Genomic DNA, 23,033 nt, shown 5'->3' on the forward strand with positions numbered 1-23,033 from the left:
TATGCTACACTGCTGCACTTTGTATAGTACACTCTGCCTGTATGAATTGGAGAAAATCAGTATATAGGTTCAGTAGGGAATAAGGAAGATAAAACCACATTTTTCATTGTAGCTCAGTACATGTGACAACAATAAAATCAAACTCAAACCAAATTTTCAGCCCTTGAACATAGCATTGAGTTAATTAGTAGAAACTTTATTGGATTTACACGGCAGATTACACAAGTTAGTGCTGAATTGGCCAAATTCTAAAGATACCTAATTGCTTGCCTAACATACTTGCAATGCATTGTGGGTGGCATGGTGGCTCAGTGGTTAGCAATGCAGCCTCACAGCACCAGGGATCTGGGTTCGGTTCCAGCCTCGGACAACTGCCTGTGTGAAGTTGTACATTCTCCCCGTGCCTGTGTGGGTTTCCTCTGGGTGCTCTGGTTTCCTCCCACAATCCAAAGATGTGCAGGTTAGGTGGATTGGCCAAACTAAATTGCCCAGTGTTCAGGGATGTGTAGGTTTGGTGCATTAGGCAAATATAGGATAGGAGAATGAATCTGGGTGAGTTACTCTCTGGAGGGTCGGTGTGGACTTGTTAAGCCAAATGGTGTGCTTCTATACTGAAAGAATTCTAACTCTAACAGTGCAACTGTTTAGCTTGAATTAGGTATTAATTAAAATATGAAGGACATTTCAACGTAAAAGGAAATTTTCAAAGTATCCAATACAAAGATATACCCAACATTGTTACAAGAACTCACAAAATGCAGTAGTGTGTGTGTAATATCGATCTTTCTAATTTGGTTTCCACTATGTCAGATCCCGAACTCCCAACTCAATCATTTAGCTTTGTCTTTTGCCTGCAGTCATTTCCATCTGAAGCCCAGTGATATACTTACCATTGACTAGGTGCAAATCTGCAAACATTCTCACAATTACAAGTCTCGATGACAAAGAAGCTCTTATTTGGTTATGTTAAGTGGTCTAGTGGGATCTTGTACTACTTAAGCAACAACAATTGATCTTGTCCACCACATGATCCCAAACCTTTCCTGCATGAAATGCTTTGTCCTTTCCAACCACAACCTATACAAACAAGCATCTACAAAGCCTTTTTTATGCTCGGCTCCTTGGTCATTCTTCAAAATTGCAACCTCAGGTCACATGGGCATTTCTTGAAACGTAATTACATGAATTGCAGAAAATCAGCTTGCAGTTTCAGCAGGGAATAAGACAGACAAAAGGAATTTTGTCATTTATTGCCAAAGGAAAAGTGTGTGTAAAAGAAAGGAAGTAGAGACTGCATGAAAATTTGGTCACCTTACTTGAAGGGGGAAGTAGTTCATATGAGTTCACTAGATTGACTCCAGAGAATGAGGGGTTTGTCCTGTGAAGAGAGATAGAGGAATTTATACTTTTAACTGTCTGGTGTCAAAAAGAATGAGAGGAGATCTAATTGAGGTATAAAAGATGCCAAAGAAAAATTTGCAGATGACACCAAAATTGGAGGTGTAGTGGACAGTGAAGGAGGTTACCTCAGAATACAATGGAATCTTGATCAGGTGGGCCAATGAGCCAAGGAGTGGCTGATGGAGTTTAATTTTGATAAATGTGTGGTGCTGCATTTTAGAAAAGCAAATCAAAGCAGAACTTGTGCAGTTAATGATAAGGTCCTGGAGAATGTTGCTGAAAGAAGAGACCTTGGAGTGCAGGTTCATAGTTCCTTGAAAATAGAGTCACAGGTAAATAGGATAGTGAAGAAAGCATTTGGTCTGCTTTCCTTTCTTGGTCAGAGCATCGAGTATCAGAGTTGGGAGGTCATGTTGAGGCTGTATGGGTCTTTGTTAGGCCACTTTTGGAATATTGTGTGCAATTCTGGTCTCCTGCTATGGGAAGGATGTTGTGAAACTTGAAAGAGTTCAGAAAAGATTTGCAAGGATGTTGCCAGAGTTGGAGGGTTTGACCTAGAGGGAGAGGCTGAATAGACTGGAGTTACTTTCCATAGAGAGTTGGAGGCTGATGGGTGACCTTATAGAGGTTTAGAAAATCATGAGGGGCATGGTTAGGGTAAATAGACAAGACCTTTTCCCCAGGGTGGGTGAGTCCAGAACTAGAAGGCATAGGTTTAAGGTGAAAGGGGAAAGACTTAAGAACTTAAGGGGCAATTTTTTTCCACACAAAGGGTGGTGCATGTATGGAATGAGCTGCCAGAAGAATTGGTGGAGGGTGGTACAATTACTACATTTAAAAGGCATTTGGATGGTATATGAATACAAATAGTTTAGAAGGAAATGGGCCAAATGCTGGCAAATGGGTCTAAATTTATTTAGGATATCTTGTTGGCCTGGACAAGTTGGAATGAAGGGTCTGTTTCTGTGCTGTATATCTCTATGACTCTGTAACAGCATAGAAGTTTCCTCATGTGTGGCAACTTAGAACAAAAAGTCATCATTTTATGATAGGTGTTAGCAGATTTAAAACAGAGATGAGGAGAACCTTTACCACAGAGTGTGGTACATGCCAGAACATTGAGTAAAAGTGTGGAAGAAAGAGACATATTTACTTTGTAATGGGTTGAAAGGTTATGGAGAGGCAGCAGGAAATTAGAGTTGTAGCTGTGATGAGATCAGCCTCATACCCTAAATGAAGAAACATGCTTGAGGGGCTAACTTGTCTACTCCTGCTCCTCGTTCATCTGCTGTTATAAGCAGAAACTCAGTTAACCCTCTTTCAGAACATTCACAGCTTCTCTTGATCTTAAAGGGATAATTGCATTTAGAGAAAAAAAAAAGTTTTACCCAAACTACACAAGTGATCTCAAATAAATGAATCTCCTAGTTCACGATTCCTTTCAAAATGGTTAAGACAAAATTTGCATTTCTGAAAAAGGTTTAAAATGACCTTTTTTGTGTGGAAATATTAATTGTATCCATATAGATATATTTCACAAAGAGATAACAGATTCTGTATGTGTCACACACAGATATTTGCTTTCTCTATAATCTTATTTTCTACCTGTTTCATCACTGGTCAAAGTTTTATGGCTGCTCCATTTGAAGGACATTGTTGTCAAAGATGTCTCTGCAGAATGGTGTAATCAAATCTTTTGGGACTTCCACCCAATTATTTCACTTGGGGAAGCTGCTTCATCAGCAAGTGAAAATCCCAGCAAAGCTAAATTGTCAGTTTATGCCCAGATGTGTGTCTTTACTATGCAACATTTGAGGGATGATGGATAGGTCAAAAATGGTCAGGTGCTGAGCTAAGCTCCTTCAGTAACATACCCTAACCCGAATCACAAGAACATTCATAATTGCTCCAGTGAGAGGTTTTCTCTTTTCTTTGCCAGCATTGTTGAGGTCTGAATCAGGTTTAATTTGGAGGGGTTTAAACTTGCTTTTAGTACACTGTAAATGTATTAACGAAAGCCATATTTTCTTTCTTGTTCAGAAAACTTGGGGGATTGCAGAGATTTATTCAGGCCCTATTATTACAGCTCTAATGCACTTCAACTAAGATGCAACAGAACTATCGGAAAAGGTTGCTGAATCACGTAGTATCCTCTTAATAGGTGCACAAGTGCAATAAAAATGTTATGCAGTTACAGAGTACACACAAGTTTAACATATGGGATCATGCAAATTACTATGGATTCATCATTATTGAGATCGTCGGTGTGGAATATGATCTCAACATACTGAAAGATATACAGATGAGAATGTTGCATTTGAAGAAAAATAATAATGTGAAAATAAGGATAGCAGTCCATTATTGTGCACTGTTATTTACGGATATCCCAGTCCATTCCTCTCTTTTGCTATGTAGAGAGTTATAAGCCAATTACCTTGTAAGGTAAAAAATGTGTAAAACGAAGTTTGCACGTTCAACTCCTTCCTGTTCAAAAAGATTCACTGAAAAATTTGGTTTAGCCAAAACATTGGCACGATCCTGCTGTTCCTGGAGAGCAAAGGAGAGATAAGAATATTTCTGAAATATTATCACCAGCTGTCATTCCACAATGATTCTCTGCTCTTGCATTCATGTGTTCCTGCTTGATGGGAGTAGCTCATTGTATAAATAAGGAACGTGAGAGGAGGTAGGTTGGTAGATGAATGAGAAGTCAAGTTGACAGATGAGGGTGGTGGTGCGAGGAGGATTCCAGGTAAGTTGATGAATGCTTAATGTAGATATAGGGTCAAATCAGTGAGTAGGCTATCAAGTGTAATGAGATCAGTTTGGAGGATGTGGGATGTTGGGAAGGGAGGGGTGGGGGGGGGGCAGTTGTGGGAGCTGAGTGAGGTATGTATTGCAACCAGCAGTTTCAGGTTGGATTCAGTGTTAGTCACACCCATGATGAGCATCAGGTCTGAGAGTTCTTAAGGGCTGGGCAGGTGTGGTGTTGATGTAGAGTTCATTGTAAGCTAAAGGCTCCGTTTAACAGTTATCCAGGAGTTATAGGAAGTTTTTAATCCTCTAACCTCTCGTGGGTGACAATTAAGCTAAAGTGAATCAGGAGCCTCCAAAAATCTATGGTTTTAAGGGGCTTTTTCGGAGGGTTCCACACACATGATAATTGCTCATCAGAATTCTCAATTTCACCAACAGTTCCCCCAGAGTAAGCTGAGACTGGATGTTTGATCGCTCATATGAGTAATTACAGTCTGCACTACTTGACTATGACAATGCAAAATAAATATTTAAATGCTGCTTCAATATAACAAGTGTTTCTTACTCAAATACCCTTTCAGGTTTCAGTCTCTCATCATCCTCTGGGTGAGGAAATATTTTCAAATCTTCTCTTAGCCTTCTATCTCTTTCTTAACTCAATGCCTCTTGTTTATTGACACCTTTAATAATGGAAAAACACATTCCATCCATTATATCTACATCCCTCACAAACGTGTACATAGGTCCCATCTCAATCTTTGCTGCTACAAGGAAAACAACCCCAGTATATCCAAACTTTCCTCATAGCATAGACCTTTCAGTCCAGGCATCATTCTGGTGAATCCGTTCTGCACCCTCTCCAGTGCAATCACATCCTTATTAAAGTATTATGAACAAAACTCTGCACAGCATTTCAATTGTGGCCTAACTAAAGTCCTGTACAGTTCCAACATAACCTCCCAACATAATTATCACATGACCAATGAAAGCATTTCTCCCGTATACCTATTTAACTACCCTATTAAACTGTCCTACCACCTTCAAGGATTTGTGAACAAGTACCCCAAGACCACTCATTCCTGTGGGCTTCCTAACGTCCTGCTGTTCATTGAGTACTCCTATGTCTTATTATTTCTATCAAGGTGCAGTAAGTCACACTTTCAAGGGAGAAGTTCCATCAGCCACTCAGCTATTCATTTGACCAGCCTGTCTATTTCTTCTTATAACCTAAAATCATCATTTTTATTATTAACCACCCAGTCACTCTTCGAGTCATTCACAAACTTCTAAACATATTTGGAATTATATAGTAACACAGCAACCAAAAGACTGAAAAGAAAATCCCTCCCTCTCTGTTGCTATCAACCCTCCCACTATAATTTATTTACATGTAGTACATTAATCTCTATGACGGGCAAAGTAAAGAATCCAAAGTTTATAGCCAAATCAATTAATTTGTAATTAAAGCTTTCATCAGCCTGAAATTTAAAAGTTCCTCACTTTTATCAGTCAAAATTATTACTAGCAACAGGAATGCATTATTTGTTGAACAGAAAATTTCCCTGGTTCACTAGGAGCATAACTTCTTGGATTTGATGTGTAACACCATCGTCCCAATGATGACACCACAATGCCCATCATTGCATTTCTCCATCTCCAGTCACACCAACAATCCCACCCTCCCATCCTGGCACTTTCCCCTGCCACCGCAGGAACTGTAAAACCTGTGCCCACACCTCCTCCCTCACCTCTATCCAAGGCCCTAAAGGAGCCTTCCACATCTATCAAAGTTTTACCTGCGCATCCACCAATAATCATTTATTGTATCCGTTGCTCCCAATGCGGTCTCCTCTACATTGGGGAGACTGGACGCCTCCTAGCAGAGCGCTTTAGGGAACATCTCCGAGACACCCGCACCAATCAACCAAACCGCCCCGTGGCCCAACATTTCAACTCCCCCTCCCACTCCGCTGAGGACAAGGAGGTCCTGGGCCTCCTTCACCGCCGCTCCCTCACCACCAGACGCCTGGAGGAAGAACGCCTCATCTTCCGCCTCGGAACACTTCAACTCCAGGGCATCAATGTGGACTTCAACAGCTTCCTCATTTCCCCTTCCCCCCAGCTCATCCTAGTTTCAAACTTCCAGCTCCGCACTGTCACCTTGACTTGTCCGGACTTGTCCGACCTGCCTAGCTCCTTTTCCACCTATCCACTCCACCCTCTCCTCCCTGACCTATCACCTTCATCTCCTCCCCCACTCACCCATTGTACTCTATGCTACTCTCTCCCCACCCTCACCCTCCCCTAGCTATCTCTCCACGCTTCAGGCTCTCTGTCTGTATTCCTGATGAAGAAACGTCGATTTCGCTGCTCGTTGGATGCTGCCTGAATTGCTGTGTTCTTCCAGCACCACTAATCCAGAATCTGGTTTCCAGCATCTGCAGTCATTGTGTTTACCTAATCAGTTTAGTTAGTCTGTTTTTCAAGCTGAATGCCATTGTTCCTGATTTAAATAAGTGTTAGTGAGCTTAATGGTGACTCTGCTGACATATTTTATGGGGAAGATGTAAATAATTGTCAGAAACTGAAGTGTATCAACTCAGTAGTAGAATCCCAGGCAAAAAATCTGCTGTGCTGTTCCAATGCTAATATAAGAAAGTAAATTCATAGTCATGTAGTCCAGGGTCCAAGGTCCTGGAGACAAAAACAAACTGTGTGAACCAATGGAAGCCTGATATAATGGTTGTTTGATTTAGGCACAAATGGACCAATCATTCATATTCTCATCAGAGACGGAGGTCTCTGTAACTGTTGATACAAACTAGAAATAACAGTCGACAAACAATGAAAGTGAAGTTCTCATACTATGCTGAATCAAAGTTAACTCCCCCATTTAACCTGGAAATTCTGATGTATAGTGAGCTGTAAAAATGATACAAAGGTTTATCTAGAAACTAACAAACAAGCAGCAAAATGGGTTGAGTCACTGTCTTGTTATGCTAGTATCCTTAAAAGTTCCGTTGTTCATCAAAAGTCTTAACAATTACACAGATTATGAATTTTGTCATTTTTGTCTTCCAAGTAACATGCATAAGAAAAACGTCTAACAGGAAGAATTTTGGTAGTCTCGGCTCTAAAAGGTAAGTAAGCCCTATTACTGTCAGTTTCAAAAGGTCACAATTCCTGTTACCTTCAGGATCACCAGGAATGTACTAATTTGTTCAAATCTGGCAGCTGCCATTCTGATTAATCATATGTTCACTTTTTCTCAGCTGTCTTTCCTGTCAGCAATCAGAAACACTACTGCCTACACCCTAATTTGAAGTTATCAGATGTCAAGATCCTCTCAAAAATTGCCTTGGCATTCAAAATGTCTTTTCCAAGTCATAATCTTGCAATAAGAACAAAAAGTTGTTTGGGATCTTCGTCACTACCATTCACTGGATATGATCTAATAACACAGAAAAGAATCACGTTCCTTTGAAAGTGCAGTTGAGGTAAAGACGCTAAATATTACCATTACTCAATGTGAGGTTTTGTCAAGCAAGTTATTATTCCACTTCAAAAGCATGAGTAAGGCAGCAGTACTGGAGAGGAAATACATACAGAGGAAGATGACCTTGTGACGTTGGAAGTACATGGTTTTGTTGATGGCTAGAATGTGAGGTGCAAATCTCATGTATCAGTCAAAAACGTGAAAAACTTGCATGGGCAAGTACATCCTGATAAACTGACAGGCAATTATTCGTACTTTGTCATTTTTGTTTAGCAGCAAACCAAATAATTTAATTAAGAACAGAAAATCTGATGATTAGACAGTTGTGTAGAAAGAACTGGACTGTGTGTGTGTGTGTGTGTGTGTGTGTGTGTGCCAGGCTGATGACCCTTCATGGAGTTGAATGAATGCTTTACAATCCCTTTTAGCTGCAGATCTAAAATTTTCAAGCAGCATGCTCAATGGAATAATTTTGCCAGGTTCTGAACAGCATTCCTATCTCTCCTGGGCAGTCTGCCTCAGGAGAAGTGGAAAAGAATTGTTGCTGCAGACTTCATCCGATTCCAATTTATGCCTACCTTGTGCCAGGATAAGCAAGAGTCTTCAGGCCTTTACTGCCACGGACGTTTACCCATTCTTCCACCCAGCTATAGGTAAAGTCACTATTGAGCTCATTAACATTTATATAAATGATGAACAATGGAATCCAGTAGCAAAACTACACACCAAATCTAAACTGAATGATAGCTGGTTTGAATCAAGATGGAGAAAGATGTTCAAAGTTTGAGAGAAGATTTGTAGCTCGGGTGCTCGTTGTTGTGGTTCTGTTCGCCGAGCTGGGAATTTGTGTTGCAGACATTTCGTCCCCTGTCTAGGTGACATCCTCAGTGCTTGGGAGCCTCCTGTGAAGCGCTTCTGTGTTGTTTCCTCCGACATTTATCGTGGTTTGTCTCTACCGCTTCCGGTTGTCAGTTCCAGCTGTCCGCTGCAGTGGCCGGTATATTGGGTCCAGGTCGATGTGTTTGTTGATAGAAGCTGTGGATGAGTGCCATGCCTCTAGGAATTCCCTGGCTGTTCTCTGTTTGGCTTGTCCTATAATAGTAGTGTTGTCCCAGTCAAACTCATGTTGCTTGTTATCTGCGTGTGTGGCTACTAAGGATAGCTGGTCGTGTCGCTTCGTGGCTAATTGGTGTTCATGGATGCGGATCGTTAGCTGTCTTCCTGTTTGTCCTATGTAGCGTTTTGTGCAGTCCTTGCATGGAACTGACAACCGGAAGCAGCAGAGACAAACCATTATAAATGCCGGCGGAAACAACACAGAAGCGCTTCACAGGAGGCTCCCAAGCACTGAGGATGTCACCTAGACAGGGGATGAAACGTCTGCAACACAAATTCCCAGCTCAGCGAGCAGAACCACAACATGGATAAAGATGGTCAAACAAAATTTGAGGCAATCCCAAGAAATAAGTTGAAATGTGAGATTCTAATTATCGAGCCTCAAAAGCTAAACCCACACACACACCTGTTTCAGGGGCTCTCTCTGGACCATGCTATTTTTCAATGTTTTGCCTATTCTGGTGGCCAGCAGAATTCACAGGAAGCTCGTACGAAAAATATCTTGGACTTCAATGTTGGAGGAGCATCCAGAAACTGCTTTTCCAAAATGTTTTGAGACTTAAAATCAATTTGTTCTTATTATAATTGCCCCCCTTTAACAGTAAAAGTACAGAAACTATAGTTAACCACTCAGGGTCTAAAATAACCTATCATTCACAATGCTGAAATTACAAACTGCAAAATGTTTTCAATTTTATTGACTTCATTAAAAAGTTCACAAGAAGGGATGTATGAATTTTATGCAGAAAATGCATAGTAACAGTTTATTCTATTATCTGACCAGTTTTCTTTCCATTTCTAAAGTGGTCACTTTTTCTTTTTTTAGTTCAAATACTATGGTAATAAGAGGTGTTATTTTATCCTTTGTTTAAAGAAAGATTGAGGCAGAGGTGGCAACTAGTCTGTTCAAAGCCTGCAGAGTAAACTGCTGGTGAGACCTTGTGATCCTTTTCAAGTTGGAACAATAGAAGCAGCCTGAATGGGTGGGATCAAGCTCCCACATGACTAGAATTTTTAGTTTTGGATTTCAGCAGTTGCTGGGGTCTTGAAGCTGAATGTGGAAGCTTTTATTCTCCCTTTGTTACAGCTAATAGCTGGGGTTCTCTTACAGCTGTGAGCATTGCATGTGAAGCAATCTGTTTTACTGAATTTTGCCAAGGGTGTGTTTATGGAATGTTACCATCTTAGAACAGTTAATTAGTTGTAGTTAATACATATATTATTTTGTTGAGCATTTCAATAGAATTCCAGTTAAGCTAATTCTTATGTTTAATTTTTGTTTTGTCTTGATTTTGACTGTATCTATAGCATAGAAATAAAATGTGCTTTGCTTAACGTCAAGGAGTTTGACAAATCGAACTGCATCTGGAATGCAATGCCTTAAACATAGCTTTAAAATTAGATAAAGTTGTGTCTAGACTATATTTTTAATATATTTTGAGGGAATTTGCTTTGGTCCATAACAAGCCCAAATTAAATATTTATGAAGTGCTTTGGTTTTGCAAGCTGTACCGTAAGTGATATCATTCAAGTTCATTGTAAAATAATTAGTTTATTTGTAGCTGCATTCAGTCAAATATGTTAATTTACATAATTCACATTTTACTTATTTTACAGGATTCTTCACATGAATAATCATTTATGAAAACGTCATGCCAATTTATTTAAAAAGAATGATATCACTGTAAAGTCAATGCTCTGTAGCCAGTGAAATCGACACAATGACAGACAGAATTTTCAAATGGTCTGATAGAGTATCTAGGGTATATGAATGTGGGAGGGATAAGTCACATAAAATGATAGAAGCATTTCTCTTGGTATGCTTGAAAACATTGTTTTGATGGTAATACTGAGAGCTGCTTTTAAGCACAGCAATGAGGAATATTAAACCAATGGAGCTCAAAATCATTATTGATAAAATGTCATTTATGCACAAATTATGTTTTTTTTAAACTTTGAAAAATTAAAATAAACAATTTATATTTTCAAATTGTAAGCATTGCAAATGGAACTGATGCCAGTTTTTAAAATTATTAGCACACTAGTTTAGAAAAAGCATGCAATAATATGACTATTTCTGTTAAAGTAATCTATGGTTTTTTAACAACTCAGCAAGAATTTGCATTAGTATTTCGAAATACTATCAGTATTGATGATTATTGCAAAGTAAAATGTTGAAGCTTGGTAAAATGCACTGCTTTTACATTTTGATGGCCTTTAGTGCAAAATACTTAAGTTAAATTCTCATGAACATTTTGTGTAGAATAGAAGTAGAGGATTTTTTTATATAGATGCATAACACATTTAATATGACAGTGCAGATAGATAAACCATAAAAAGGCAAACAGGATCCTCATATTGCAGTTGGATGCAAAGAGTATAAAAACTAGATGTCACTTCCACAAGACATTGGTTAAACTAAACTGGAGTAATGTGCACTGTTTTGGCCTCCCAAAAGTGGAAAATCACAAAAGTAACAGAAAATGCATATTTCTAATACCACCTTGTCAGGGTTGTTGTGAAACTGGTGTAAGAAACTGGAAAGGTGAGAACATACTTTTTCCATTAGGACTGAGAAACTTGTGACAAACATATCTTTATGATTATAATGGACTATGATACAGCAACATTATGCATTGAAATTAGTAACAACAGGGTTTATCTTTAAAACAATAAAGTTTAATGGCTAAGTTAAAAGACATATCTTTACAGAGAGGGAAAACACTGCCACACCATTTTTCTATTACAGTCCATATATTTTATTTTAAATAAGGTAGAGAAATTTGAATGACACTTATTTATGTGCTAACATGATATTTTGGTATATTAGTATACTCAAAATTATAGAAATATCAAGTAGATAGAAATGCTGAGGAATATTCCAGACAATACAAACTGAAGGTAATTTCTTATAACTTGTTCTAAATTATTGCTCAATACCTCACAGTGATCATTTCATAATTGTTAATCCTTGATTAACATCTGACTTAGGGAAAAGCCTTGCCTTTAAACTGTTATGATGTCTGTCATAGCAACAAAAATGCAATAAAATTACCTATCACTTATTATATAATTTACTAAAGTATACAGATACTGGGGGATAATTTTGACACTATAAATGCTGGGTTTTACTTTTGGGGATGATCCTCTCAGTTTTATTCCTGTTGCCCAATTTTATTAACCTGATCTATTTCCAGTGTCCATTTTCCACAAGAATTCCTGCTTTCGCAATGACTTTTTTCAGAAAATGTGTGTGGATAAGGATTGCCTGAAATTTTAGATATTATAGTGTCTTGGATGATGTGAAGAATAGCTGAAAGAATACTAAAATATCATAAGCAGCAAAATAATGTACTGGGAAACACACCCTGTAAAAGAATAAACGGAGGTTCACTTTAGCAAGTGAGCCTTTGGGTATTATGAGAGGACTGGAGCTTTTTACTTCGGAAAAGCATAGATATCTGGGAGATATGATTGAAATTGTTAAAAGAAACAAAGGAATTAAATTCTGCACATTTCAAATAAATTCTCTAGAATTTTATAATCTAAGCGTAACTGATGATAAAATAGATACAAATTAAATGCTAGAAAGAAATACTTCATGAAATTTCTAAGCCTCTGGATGAAGTTACAGCATTCCCAGTGCTCCGTAGGCATTCAAGGCTCTCATGAATGAGATATTGCCCAAATGCTACTTACAGAAGGTTATAGCTTGGAGTTGTTAACAGAATTTGAAAGTTATACTAGAATTTCATTACATGCCAACCACTTTCAAAATCACCACCCAGTCAAATAAAATCCTTTCCAATCTTCAATACTTTTATAGATACTAATGAGAAGTGTTCAAAGCAAAAAGGGAAAAAAAAATACTGCCTATGATTTTCTTCTGGTTTGCTTATTATAATGTTCAGCCAATTAATGTTTAACTCCTGGAGCTTTCAGGGCAAACAACATAGCTAGCTAGAACTTGTTTGATTCTGAATCAGTGAGGAATTTCACAGAGCTTTTTCTGAAATTTTCTAACATTAAATTATCTGTTTTCCAACACTCCAAAACACAATCACCATATGGGGTGACTACATGTTGTACCTGGCTATCAGAGTGTAATGAGATGGTACCATCTGCTCGGCTTTCCTTTATTTCAGGATCTCCATAAAAGAGTACAAACAATGTTTAGCAATATTAAAATCCCTGAATTGTTTTAATTTCCTGCATTCACTTAAAGAGAACGTTACACAAACTATTTCGTAATTTTTACACTTTGTTTTGCTCTGTTCAAACTTGCCTAAGCAGGGAAAAACATATCATATTATTCTCCAGAAAAAATTTGTCGGATCCATGTGTAAACTTTGATAATGATATTGACACGATCATTGAAACCTGCATGCAACTTAATGCTATTGCAATTCTTGGAAGACCTAACTATGAAGGGTATATCTCAAGGACCACTCAGAATTACTGAATGTGTTTGCTTCAATATATAGCCCGTGAGGAGTGATAAATCTAACAGCCTTTAAAATGTCGGTCAATGTGGTGCTTTAATATTCGCTCATTAAATAATATTTGATGGGAAATGTGATACTTGCTTCAATTCTATTTTTACATCTTGTTTAACAAAAGTAACTTGTGATGCATCATAGAGATAATCAATGTAAAATAAACAAAAGGAGATAGATTTACTTGACTACCTCAGCAAGTAGCTGATGAAGCATGATTTTAAATAGGCCAGTTTACAGATTGTTCCCAGTCAGTGATCAATGACACAGCCTGGATTTAACCAGGCACAAGGTCACTCAATGCTTTGAGTTCCTGCCTCTCCACTTTCCGTGGGACCTGCTGTGCATTTGCATAAATTCACATAGGAGGTTGAACAGAAAATAATACATGCTTCTCTAAGGTGCAGATTTTGGTCAGATTGGCAACAGTGGAGGGAAGGGAGAATTGGGTTGGCAGGTACCGGAACGTTGCATACTGTGGGGCTATGGAGGTTTAAACTGTTCTCAAAATGTTCAGATGTCTGCTGGCCCCAAGCAAACCTACTGTCCTCCCACTAAACTCTCACTTTCTGCCAAATCATCTTTAGAGATCACTTTGTCAGCAATCCTGTCATATCCATTAGCAATGCAGCTTACAGTTTTTTTTTAAAGCCTCAAATTATATGATATTCATATATCTTATACATCTGAATAAAATGATGAACTCCATTAGGATCCAGTCAAATGTTGAAAACGTGTTAAATAGGTACACCGTTTATAACAGTAGAATGTCTGAAAGCCTGATTTTAGCAACTAATTTTGGTCCTAATTGCATGTTACCATAATTTGAACTTGCCTAGAGGCACTAAATAGATAACTGTAGTATTAGCATTCAAGTACTGATTAGACACAATTCTACTGAAGTAGTGTATACCATCTCATACTCACTTCCATTGAAGATGTGGAATAAACTGGCTAGCATTTCTTGACATACTTTGGGATAGCTCAACATTCTGGCAAGAGACGAGACACAGTTTTGGATTTGATCCAAATGGAAGAGGTGCACCAGAGGAGGGATGTCATTTATCTGTGGAGTACGGAGTAGGGATATCCCAGAGCCCTCCTGCCAGTTTACCCTGCAGCAGCTGGTGCTGCTCTGCCTGACATCAACTGTTTCTATTGCTCATCTAAACCACGCTGGGGGTTGGGAAGGGTGGACTGATGTGATGTCTATAGTACCACTTAGTATTGACATCAATACTCTGTTCAATCCCCCCAAAAAAAAACATGCCAAAGGATCAATCCTGGTTCAATGGAGGGTGCAGAAAGTTATTTCAGAAGCAGCACCAAGGATACCTAAAATTCTCCCACTCAGTAGACTTATAACTTTGGAAATTCTAAAGAAAACCTATTCCTTTGACATAATATTATCATTCACTTGCCTTGTTAGTCATGGGTCTTGTTCTTTCCCTTTTTTAAAATTAAAAACCTAAAAGGAATTTTTTTTATTTTAAATATTTGTGATTGCGTGTATACCCTCAAACCCTTTAATGTATATTTCTAATCCATCGTAGTCAAATTCCTCCTCATGTCTCATATCTGCTGTTGATTAAATGAGGTGAAGAACCTAGTAGTAGATTAATTTCAAAAATAGAATTATCCATACCACAACCACTATCCCTTCAAGGCTCATTTACAACAAGATTATTGATTTGTCTTTTCTTATAGAATATTTAGCCCTTCCTCATTGAATATGGAACTTACTGTAAAAAAATGCATTAATGACGAGCACCAAGTAGATTTTTCACTTTCTCTGTATCTTTTTGAGTGAAGATTCTCTTGTATTTTAAACCAGAACACGTGGAAAATATTCACTTCATTCAAATGCAACCACAATATTGTTTTCACCAACATTTCTAAACCTTTGGCAGAACAGCAAGAATGTTAATGAGGGGATTCATCAAGCTAACAGAACACAAACTTTCACTGCAGCTCAGGGAACAACGGGTTATTTGACAATGAACACCAAGGACCAGTACAGTTTGTCAAATCTATGTAAATTAATGATGAAGATTGTTTTGAAAGTGTCTCAATCACAGCTGAAGCAAATATGTCAGAAATATCACGTGGTACACAACTGGACAGCCTACCTACAAGCAGTGCCATATCACCTGTTGTGCATGCAAGTTTGGCATATCTATCTAGCAGTATATGACAGGAAGCCTCCTTCATCAGTCTGTCTATTTTTGTCTGTTTCTCAGTTGCTCCAAGGTTAATGCACAGCATAAGCCAATTTGCTGTTCACAGACATACAAAACAAGTGACTGATACATTGTGAAGCAAGGTCAGCACTTGCAGCCACTGAACATCAATACTAAAAGAAAGCCTTTAAACCATATTACATTTTCCTGTGGTTTCCAATTTCCCATAATTTTGTAAATTACATGGTATCATTGACAGCATTCATGTGCCCACCATGGTAGCAACCTCCTGTCTTCCTTTGGCCCAATATTCACTCTTCCTCCTCACCAACATTCTGCAACTTAACAATACTATTCCTTCACATTCAACTGCACTACCTTCTATCAGATGTATCTAGCTACCTTGAAGTTTACTCAGACATTTAGAGCACAAAGGGAGGTCATTCTGTCCATCATGACCAGTCCAGTTATACATTATATGCTTCAGCTAATAAAGGTAATTATCTCCATACACCGCCTTACCTACCTATCCTGCTACCTTCATGGATCTGTGCATATGCATATCAAGGTCCTTCTGATCTTCAATACTTTTCAGGATTCTACCATTCATACAGTAATTCTTTATCATACTAACCTCCCCAAGTGCATTATCCCTTGCTTTTCTGGATTGAATTCCAGTTGCCACTGCTCTGCCATCTGATTAGTCCATTGATATCCTAATGCAGTTTATGGCTATCCTCACTATGTACTCTCCTCCCAATTGTGTGTCATGCATGAACTTTTCAACTATATCACCAACAATTACATTTTTTGGATTGATGAAATGTTCTGCTTGTTCTGGCATGCAGAGCATGCTGTCAGCCTGCTTTTCCAGCACTAAAATTACAAAAATATTCTCTATTAAAAACCTAGCTTGAAGAGACACCCTAAAATAAATCTTGTATTGCAAGACATTGTATGCAACTGTTTTGTGATGCAAGTATAATTATGCGCAAATATGTATGAAGGTGGACAGTTACAAAGAGCCAGATGGAATTAGCCCGGAGCTACATGAAAGCCTCCAAATTTTATTTTTCTTCATTACATGATGTTATTGTATTAAGAAACGTCAAAAGGCTGCACTTGTAATGTTCATCGCTGTCTTTCATGCACCACTTTCCCAATATTTATGTAACAAGTGTGTCTAATCAGGATTCATATCCCAACATTCATATACTTTAACTCACCTTCACATACTTAATACTGAGCCCCCTACCCACATCTCTTGCATAGAATTCAACAGTCAGATCAACCAAACAGACTGCACACACTCACTGGTTCACTTCCCCCTCTCTGTCAGGATGAGCTGGTATACAATCAGAAGCAACAAGAGCTAATCAGATGGGACAAGCATATTCTAATCCCCAAAAATGAAACAATATTGTTCATTTTTGGGATGTCCATTAATGTATCCTTTGAGGATGATAGTATACTTATATATTTCAACCTAATATTTCTCCTCACAATCCAAGCTGGAGTGAAAATGCAGTATACGTGACACAGCATGAAAATGATGGAACAGATCGGCAATAAGTTGAAACAATGAATTGTTCTGAATGTCCCAGCAGGAGAGCGTGTACGCATGTGCATGTATAGATTTACGATAGTTTAGTTAATGCTGTACAAGCTTATCAGAATTGCCTGGAACTCCTCACTTACAGCATTGTGGATCAACTTACAGCATTGGTTCAAGAAGTTAATAATCACGCAACACCAGGTTGTAGTCCAACAGGTTTATTTGTAAGGACAAGCTTTCGGAGTGCTGCTCCTTCATGTGGTAGCTAGCTTAGGATTTTTAGCTTTGCCCACCCCAGTCCAATGCCAGGACCTCCACATCATTGCTTCAGGAAGGCAGCACATCAGTGGTTTTTTTTTTAGGGATAGGGCAATAGTGTTATTGCTAGGCCCAGCCAGCAATACCCACCTGATAAGAGCGGATAAAAAATTAGAAAGGGACAGTCCTTGCCACTAGCTTTATGCAAGGAAGAGGAGGAAGATGAGGAGGAGGTAGAACAGGAAGAGTAGAAATAACATAAAGCACCTCTCTTCATTCGCAGTGAAGAACATATCTGTCATACCAGCAACCAAAGCCCCCATTGTCCTTTGATGGAAAACTGCATTCATTTATCCTTCTACCACCGTCACTCTGCCAATACCCATACTGTTACCTGTCAGCCAGCCATCTCAAAATACCTGGTACTCTTGCTAAGTTAGAGCAATCCACAGCTGGTCCTTCAAGATCCAGTATTGCACTTGGTCATCTGCAAAGACTATCTATAGTCTTCTCTCATGAAAATCAGTAACATCTACCAGATACAGCAGCCACTGGAATAGCACTGCATAGGCAAAGCTACATAAGACATGGAGTAATGGTATACATAGGCAAAATTGAAAAACAAAAAATTCAAATTTATACATGAAGTCATGGCATATTGCATATAATATTGTCAAGCAGATTGTGTGATGATCAGTAACAAAGGTATGGTAGGGCATAGGAGTATTGAGAAGGCATTTGGTATGCTTGCATTTATTGGTCAGAGTATTGAGTATAGAAGTTGGGAGGTCATATTGCAGCTGCACAGGACATTGATTAAACCACTTTTGGAATACTGTGTGAAATTCTGGTTTCCTTCCTATCGGAAGGATGTTGTGAAACATGAAAGGGTTCAGAAAAAAAAAGGTTGATAAGCATATTGCCAGGGTTGCGGGATTTGAGCTACAGGGAGAGGTTGAATAGGCTTGGGTTGTTTTTCCTGGAGCAGAGGAGGCTGAGGAATGACCTTGTAGAGGTGTATAAAAGGCATGGAGAGGGTAAGTAGACAAGGTGTTTTCTCTGGGAAAGGGGAGTCTAGAATTAGAGGGCATAGCTTCAAGATGAGAAGGACAAGATTTAAAAAGGACCTAAGGGCCAACTTTTTAACACAGAGGGTTGTGCGTGTATGGAATGAGCTGCCAGAGGAAGTGGAGGAGGCTGGTACAATTACAATACTTAAAAGGCATCTGGATGGGTATATGAATAGGAAGGGTTCAGAGAGAAATTGGCCCAATACTGGCAAATGGGACCCGATTAATTTAGGACATCTGGCCAGCATGCACGAGTTGGACAGAAGGGTCTGTTTCCTTGCTGCACATCTCTATGACTCTATTGGCAGGGAATAGGGGATTTGGTTGTTGGGACTCTCTGGCTTGTTACTGTTACATTTCTTGTTATTTCATGTTATTGATAAGCAACACAAATGAATAAGTGTGGATTCAGTTTATTTGAAAATCTCATACAGGTGTATTAAACAGCTTAGATTATAACTGTATGCATCCTCCTTCCAGCATGCTTCTGCTGGAATGTGCACAGTTGGTCATGTGATTCCATCCTCCTTCTTGGCATAGAAACACACAAGGAGAAGAGTATGCCATACAGCCTCTTTAATTGGCTCTGCAGTTCAATAAGATTATTGCTTCTATTTTTGTTAAAAGTTCTACATCATCTACTACCAATTATTTTTGATTCCCTTCCCCAGTAAAAACCTACCTCAACCTTAAAAATATTCAAAGACCCTGCTTCCAATGGAACGCTGCCTCAAAAGGCAAAAATCATAGAATCCTCCAAAGCAATTTTCCTCATCCCTGTCCTAAAAGGGTGACCTCTAATTTTAAAACTGTGTCTCCTAGTTCTGGGCTCATTCACAAGGGAATCATCCTGTCCACTTTGTCAAGACCATTCAGGATTATACACACATCAAATAATGTCTCACTCTTTTAAACTCTTATAGAAACAAGTCCAGCCTATTCTCATAAAATAAACCACTCATTCCATACATCAATCTAATACACCTCCAAAACATTTACATTCTTCCTTAAATAAGGGAGACCAAAACTGCACATAGTATTTAAGATGTGGTCTCACCAATGCCTTGTATAACTGAGTACAATATCCTTCCTTTTATGGTCAATTCCTCTAATAATAAATAGCTTACCAGTAGTCTTATTTACATGCTGTACCTGCATACCAACTTTCTGTGACTAATGCAAGAGAGTGCTGCACCAAGTGCTGCAGGACTCCTCAAAAATAGTTTAGCTAGATAGAATTGTTTTTACTTGGTTATTTCCCATTGTAGTAAAAATGGTTCTCACATAAATTTTTGCTAAGGGTCAGGCAGAGGAATAGCTCCCAAACATGCTCGACAGTTATCACCTGCTGCTGAAAGCACTTCTCCTCGTTCCTCTTCGACGAGTTTGACCAGCTAACTGTGTTCATTTCCAAAGTGATGCTGTCTTCCAAGGAGTATGTATCATAGTGTATCCAAGACTGGTATTTAATGTACATGGTTCATGTACAAGTTTTGAAGTCAGCAACAGTTCTTTACTACTGGTCGCAAAAACTATTTGAAGGTGTTTGCAAATTAGAAGTACAGAAAGCACCAAACATTTACAGAATCTTTGTGAGCAGAGAAGAAACCAACTTGCAACTAATCTGAAAGCAGTTGATGTTCCCTTTAAATGATGGAGGTCCTTCCTGTTGTAGGCAGCTGTGTGTAATTAAGAAAGTGCATTGGCTGGAGCACTAAATTCCAAATTGGGACCACTGCCACTAAATCGGCTACGTACCCAATTCGCCCACTTAGCATACCTCTAGTGGTTATTCAGTGCAATATACTCACATTCATCCCAGCAGGGCATTCAACACAATTCATTCCAAATGTGTACAGACACCATAAGTGACATGTCACAAATGTAAGCACTCAAATACCCCCAAAAATTTCTTAACTAGTTTTGCATATTACTGAAGAAACATGCCTTCAGTGCAATGTAATGTTCATGAAGTATACATAGGTATATATACATACAATAAATGAAAGTGCAATTATATGAGAAGGTATTTTAAGGTGAAACTCAATTATCACACATGTAATGGTTACTGGTGAATTAAAAAAGGGGCGGCGTGTTATGTAAACATTCTCATGAGTGACCTATTAAATGTTGAATAATCAATACAGTTGAATCAGCACTATTCTAGATCAATGTTCACAATTCACAGGCAATAAATTAAACTTACTTCTGAATATTTGCACAATAATTGCAGTGGAGCCTTCCAGAAGTAAATTCAGAGGTTTAATCATAGGCATAAAACTATTCAAGTAGAAAAAAATTCAGAATTTAAATTTATTAGTAATTTAGAATATACCATTCACTTCACATTTCCAATAAAAAGTTGTAGAGCTGAAGACTTTTACACAGATTAATTTATCAACATTTCACAAAATTAGATTGAACACTGTTTGGAATTTGACAGTGCATCTGAATTGTTACCATCAGCGATATACAAATGCCTTAACCTAAGATTACAAATACTAGACAATAAAGAAAAGGTTATTGCAGTAACAGGACAGTTGCCTAATGTAATTATTTACAGAGTCATAGAGATGTACAGCATGGAAACAGATTCTTCGGTCCAACCTGTTCATGCCGACCAGATATCCCAACCCAATCTAGTCCCACTTGCCAGCATCCAGCCATATCCCTCCAAACCCTTCCTATTCATATATCTTTCCAAATGCCTCTTAAATGTTGCAATTGTACCAGCCTCCACCACATCCTCTGGTAGCTCATTCCATTCACATACCACCCTCAGCGTGAAAAAATTACCTCTTTGGTCACTCTTATATCTTTCCCTTCTCACACTAAACCTCCGCCCTCTGTTTCTGGACACCCCAACCCCAGGGAAAAGATTTTGTCTATTTACCCTATCTATGCCCCTCAATTTTGTAAACCTCTATAAAGTCACCCCTCAGCCTCCAACGCTCCAGGGAAAACAGCCCCAGCCTGTTCAGCCTCTCCCTATAGCTCAAATCCTCCAACCCTGGCAACATCCTTCTAAATATTTTCTGAATCCTTTCAAGTTTCACAACATCTTTCCGATAGGAAGGAGACCAGAATTGCATGCAATATTCCAACAGTGGCCTAACCAATGTCCTGTACAGATGCAACATGACTTCCCAACTCCTGTACTCAATACTCTGACCAATAAAGGACTTAATACTAAATAATTATTCTTGTAAAAGTTGTTGGGACAAACACAGTATTATTCTTTATAAAAGCAAGTTAACTCCATTTCTAGTGCATTGCAACTTGGATTTCTTAAAAGCCATTACATATAGCTCATCTTTTTTGGAAAGAAATTCAAATGCTGCTGCAGGCCTGGAAGTGGAAGACAATTTGATGAGGTGGAACAGTGTTGGGCTAGAGATCTGCCACCCTCCTGACATTGCTCTTATCAAGTTCTGGGTGGAAAAGAAAAATATGAAACATTCCAACCTGCGACTAATGAGACCTTTAAATGGTCAATGAGTGGCTACTTAAGGGCCTTATCGTGCCTGAATTACAATTATTTCTGCTTCATGAAAGAAGGACCACTGGCAGCCAGTTGCCTAGGTGCTAGATGATGTGGTGGGCTCTCTCACGTCAGTTTTTATGGCGGAACCCCATCACTTACTTTCCAACCAAAGGGAAATCCCAGTTGAGGAGATTTCACTTTTGAACAAATTTTTTAACATTAGACAAAAAGCCCGATTCATTAAACTTCTTTTTGAAAGCAACATTTACTTTAAGTCATAAAACTTGTAACACAACCACAACGTCATACTTCACAGGTGTATATATATGACACAATCCTTTAAGTTGGCATTCAATTTCACTTCAAAATGTGTCTTAGCTCTCCATGATGTGTTTTCAATCATTTCCTTTCTCATTCTGGAAACATTTGACTCCAAAAGTGCTTTTTCACAGTCTGAGTTTTCCTGAAGACTTCTTCCTCTACCTAGAGCTAGGCAAATCTTTCAGACTTGTTTTAATTCTTCAATTTGATCTTTCCATTCCAAGTACAATTTCTCACCTGCAATCCTAAACAATAAACACAATACAGTGCTGCCTGATGCTGCTCTGTCTTTCCCAGAACCTGGAATTTGAGGTTTTCATTGGCATGTTGGAAAACCATCCTAAGCCTAAATAAAAACTGAAAGACCTGTGGATGTTGTAAATCAGAAACAAAAACAGAAATTGCTGGAAAAGCTCAGCAGGTCTGGTAGCATCTGTAGAGACAAATCAGAGTTAATGTTTCAGGTCCGTTGACTCTGCCTCAAATGTTCTGAGGAAGAGTCACCAAACTTGAAACATTAACTCTGATTTCTCTCCACAGATACTACCATTTCTGCTGAGCTTTTCCAGCCATTTCTGTTTTTGCTCTTTCAAACCTATCGTGATAGAAAAGTATAAGAAATAATTACGTGAGAATTTGGCAGGTATAAAAGTACAGATAACAAAAGCCTTCACTTCTGTCAAGATTTACTTTGTTAAAAGACATCAGAAAGTCACTTACAATAGTGCACTAAATAAATTATCTCCAAACATCTATGTAACATCAGTTAACTGACTAGCAGGATACTTTGTGTAGTGTTAATTGAAGTACTGTTTATACAGAAGTTTTATGACTTAGAGAAAACAAATCAGGGCCATTAGGTTTTTTTCTTCAAAGTTCTGTTCAGAATCCAGTTCCAA

At 38.5% G+C, this 23,033-nt stretch overlaps 1 protein-coding gene and 1 long non-coding RNA gene across 2 annotated transcripts in view; one reads left to right on the forward strand and one right to left on the reverse strand.

The window, feature by feature from the left end:
- unc5a (unc-5 netrin receptor A) overlaps positions 1 to 23,033 on the reverse strand; it is a 627,961-nt gene that overhangs the window by 318,623 nt on the left and 286,305 nt on the right. The gene's annotated exons all lie outside the window — the stretch shown is intronic.
- LOC122556685 (uncharacterized) lies at positions 7,065 to 10,631 on the forward strand. The gene is made up of 3 exons (XR_006313609.2): positions 7,065 to 7,298; positions 7,431 to 7,655; positions 10,388 to 10,631. It is a non-coding gene; the product is annotated as an uncharacterized LOC122556685 (long non-coding RNA).

The sequence above is a fragment of the Chiloscyllium plagiosum genome, unplaced genomic scaffold, assembly GCF_037043375.1.
Source record: "Chiloscyllium plagiosum isolate Xiang-an unplaced genomic scaffold, Cpla_swu_hap1 HiC_scaffold_16, whole genome shotgun sequence".
In the NCBI taxonomy this organism is placed as follows: Eukaryota; Metazoa; Chordata; class Chondrichthyes; order Orectolobiformes; family Hemiscylliidae; genus Chiloscyllium; species Chiloscyllium plagiosum.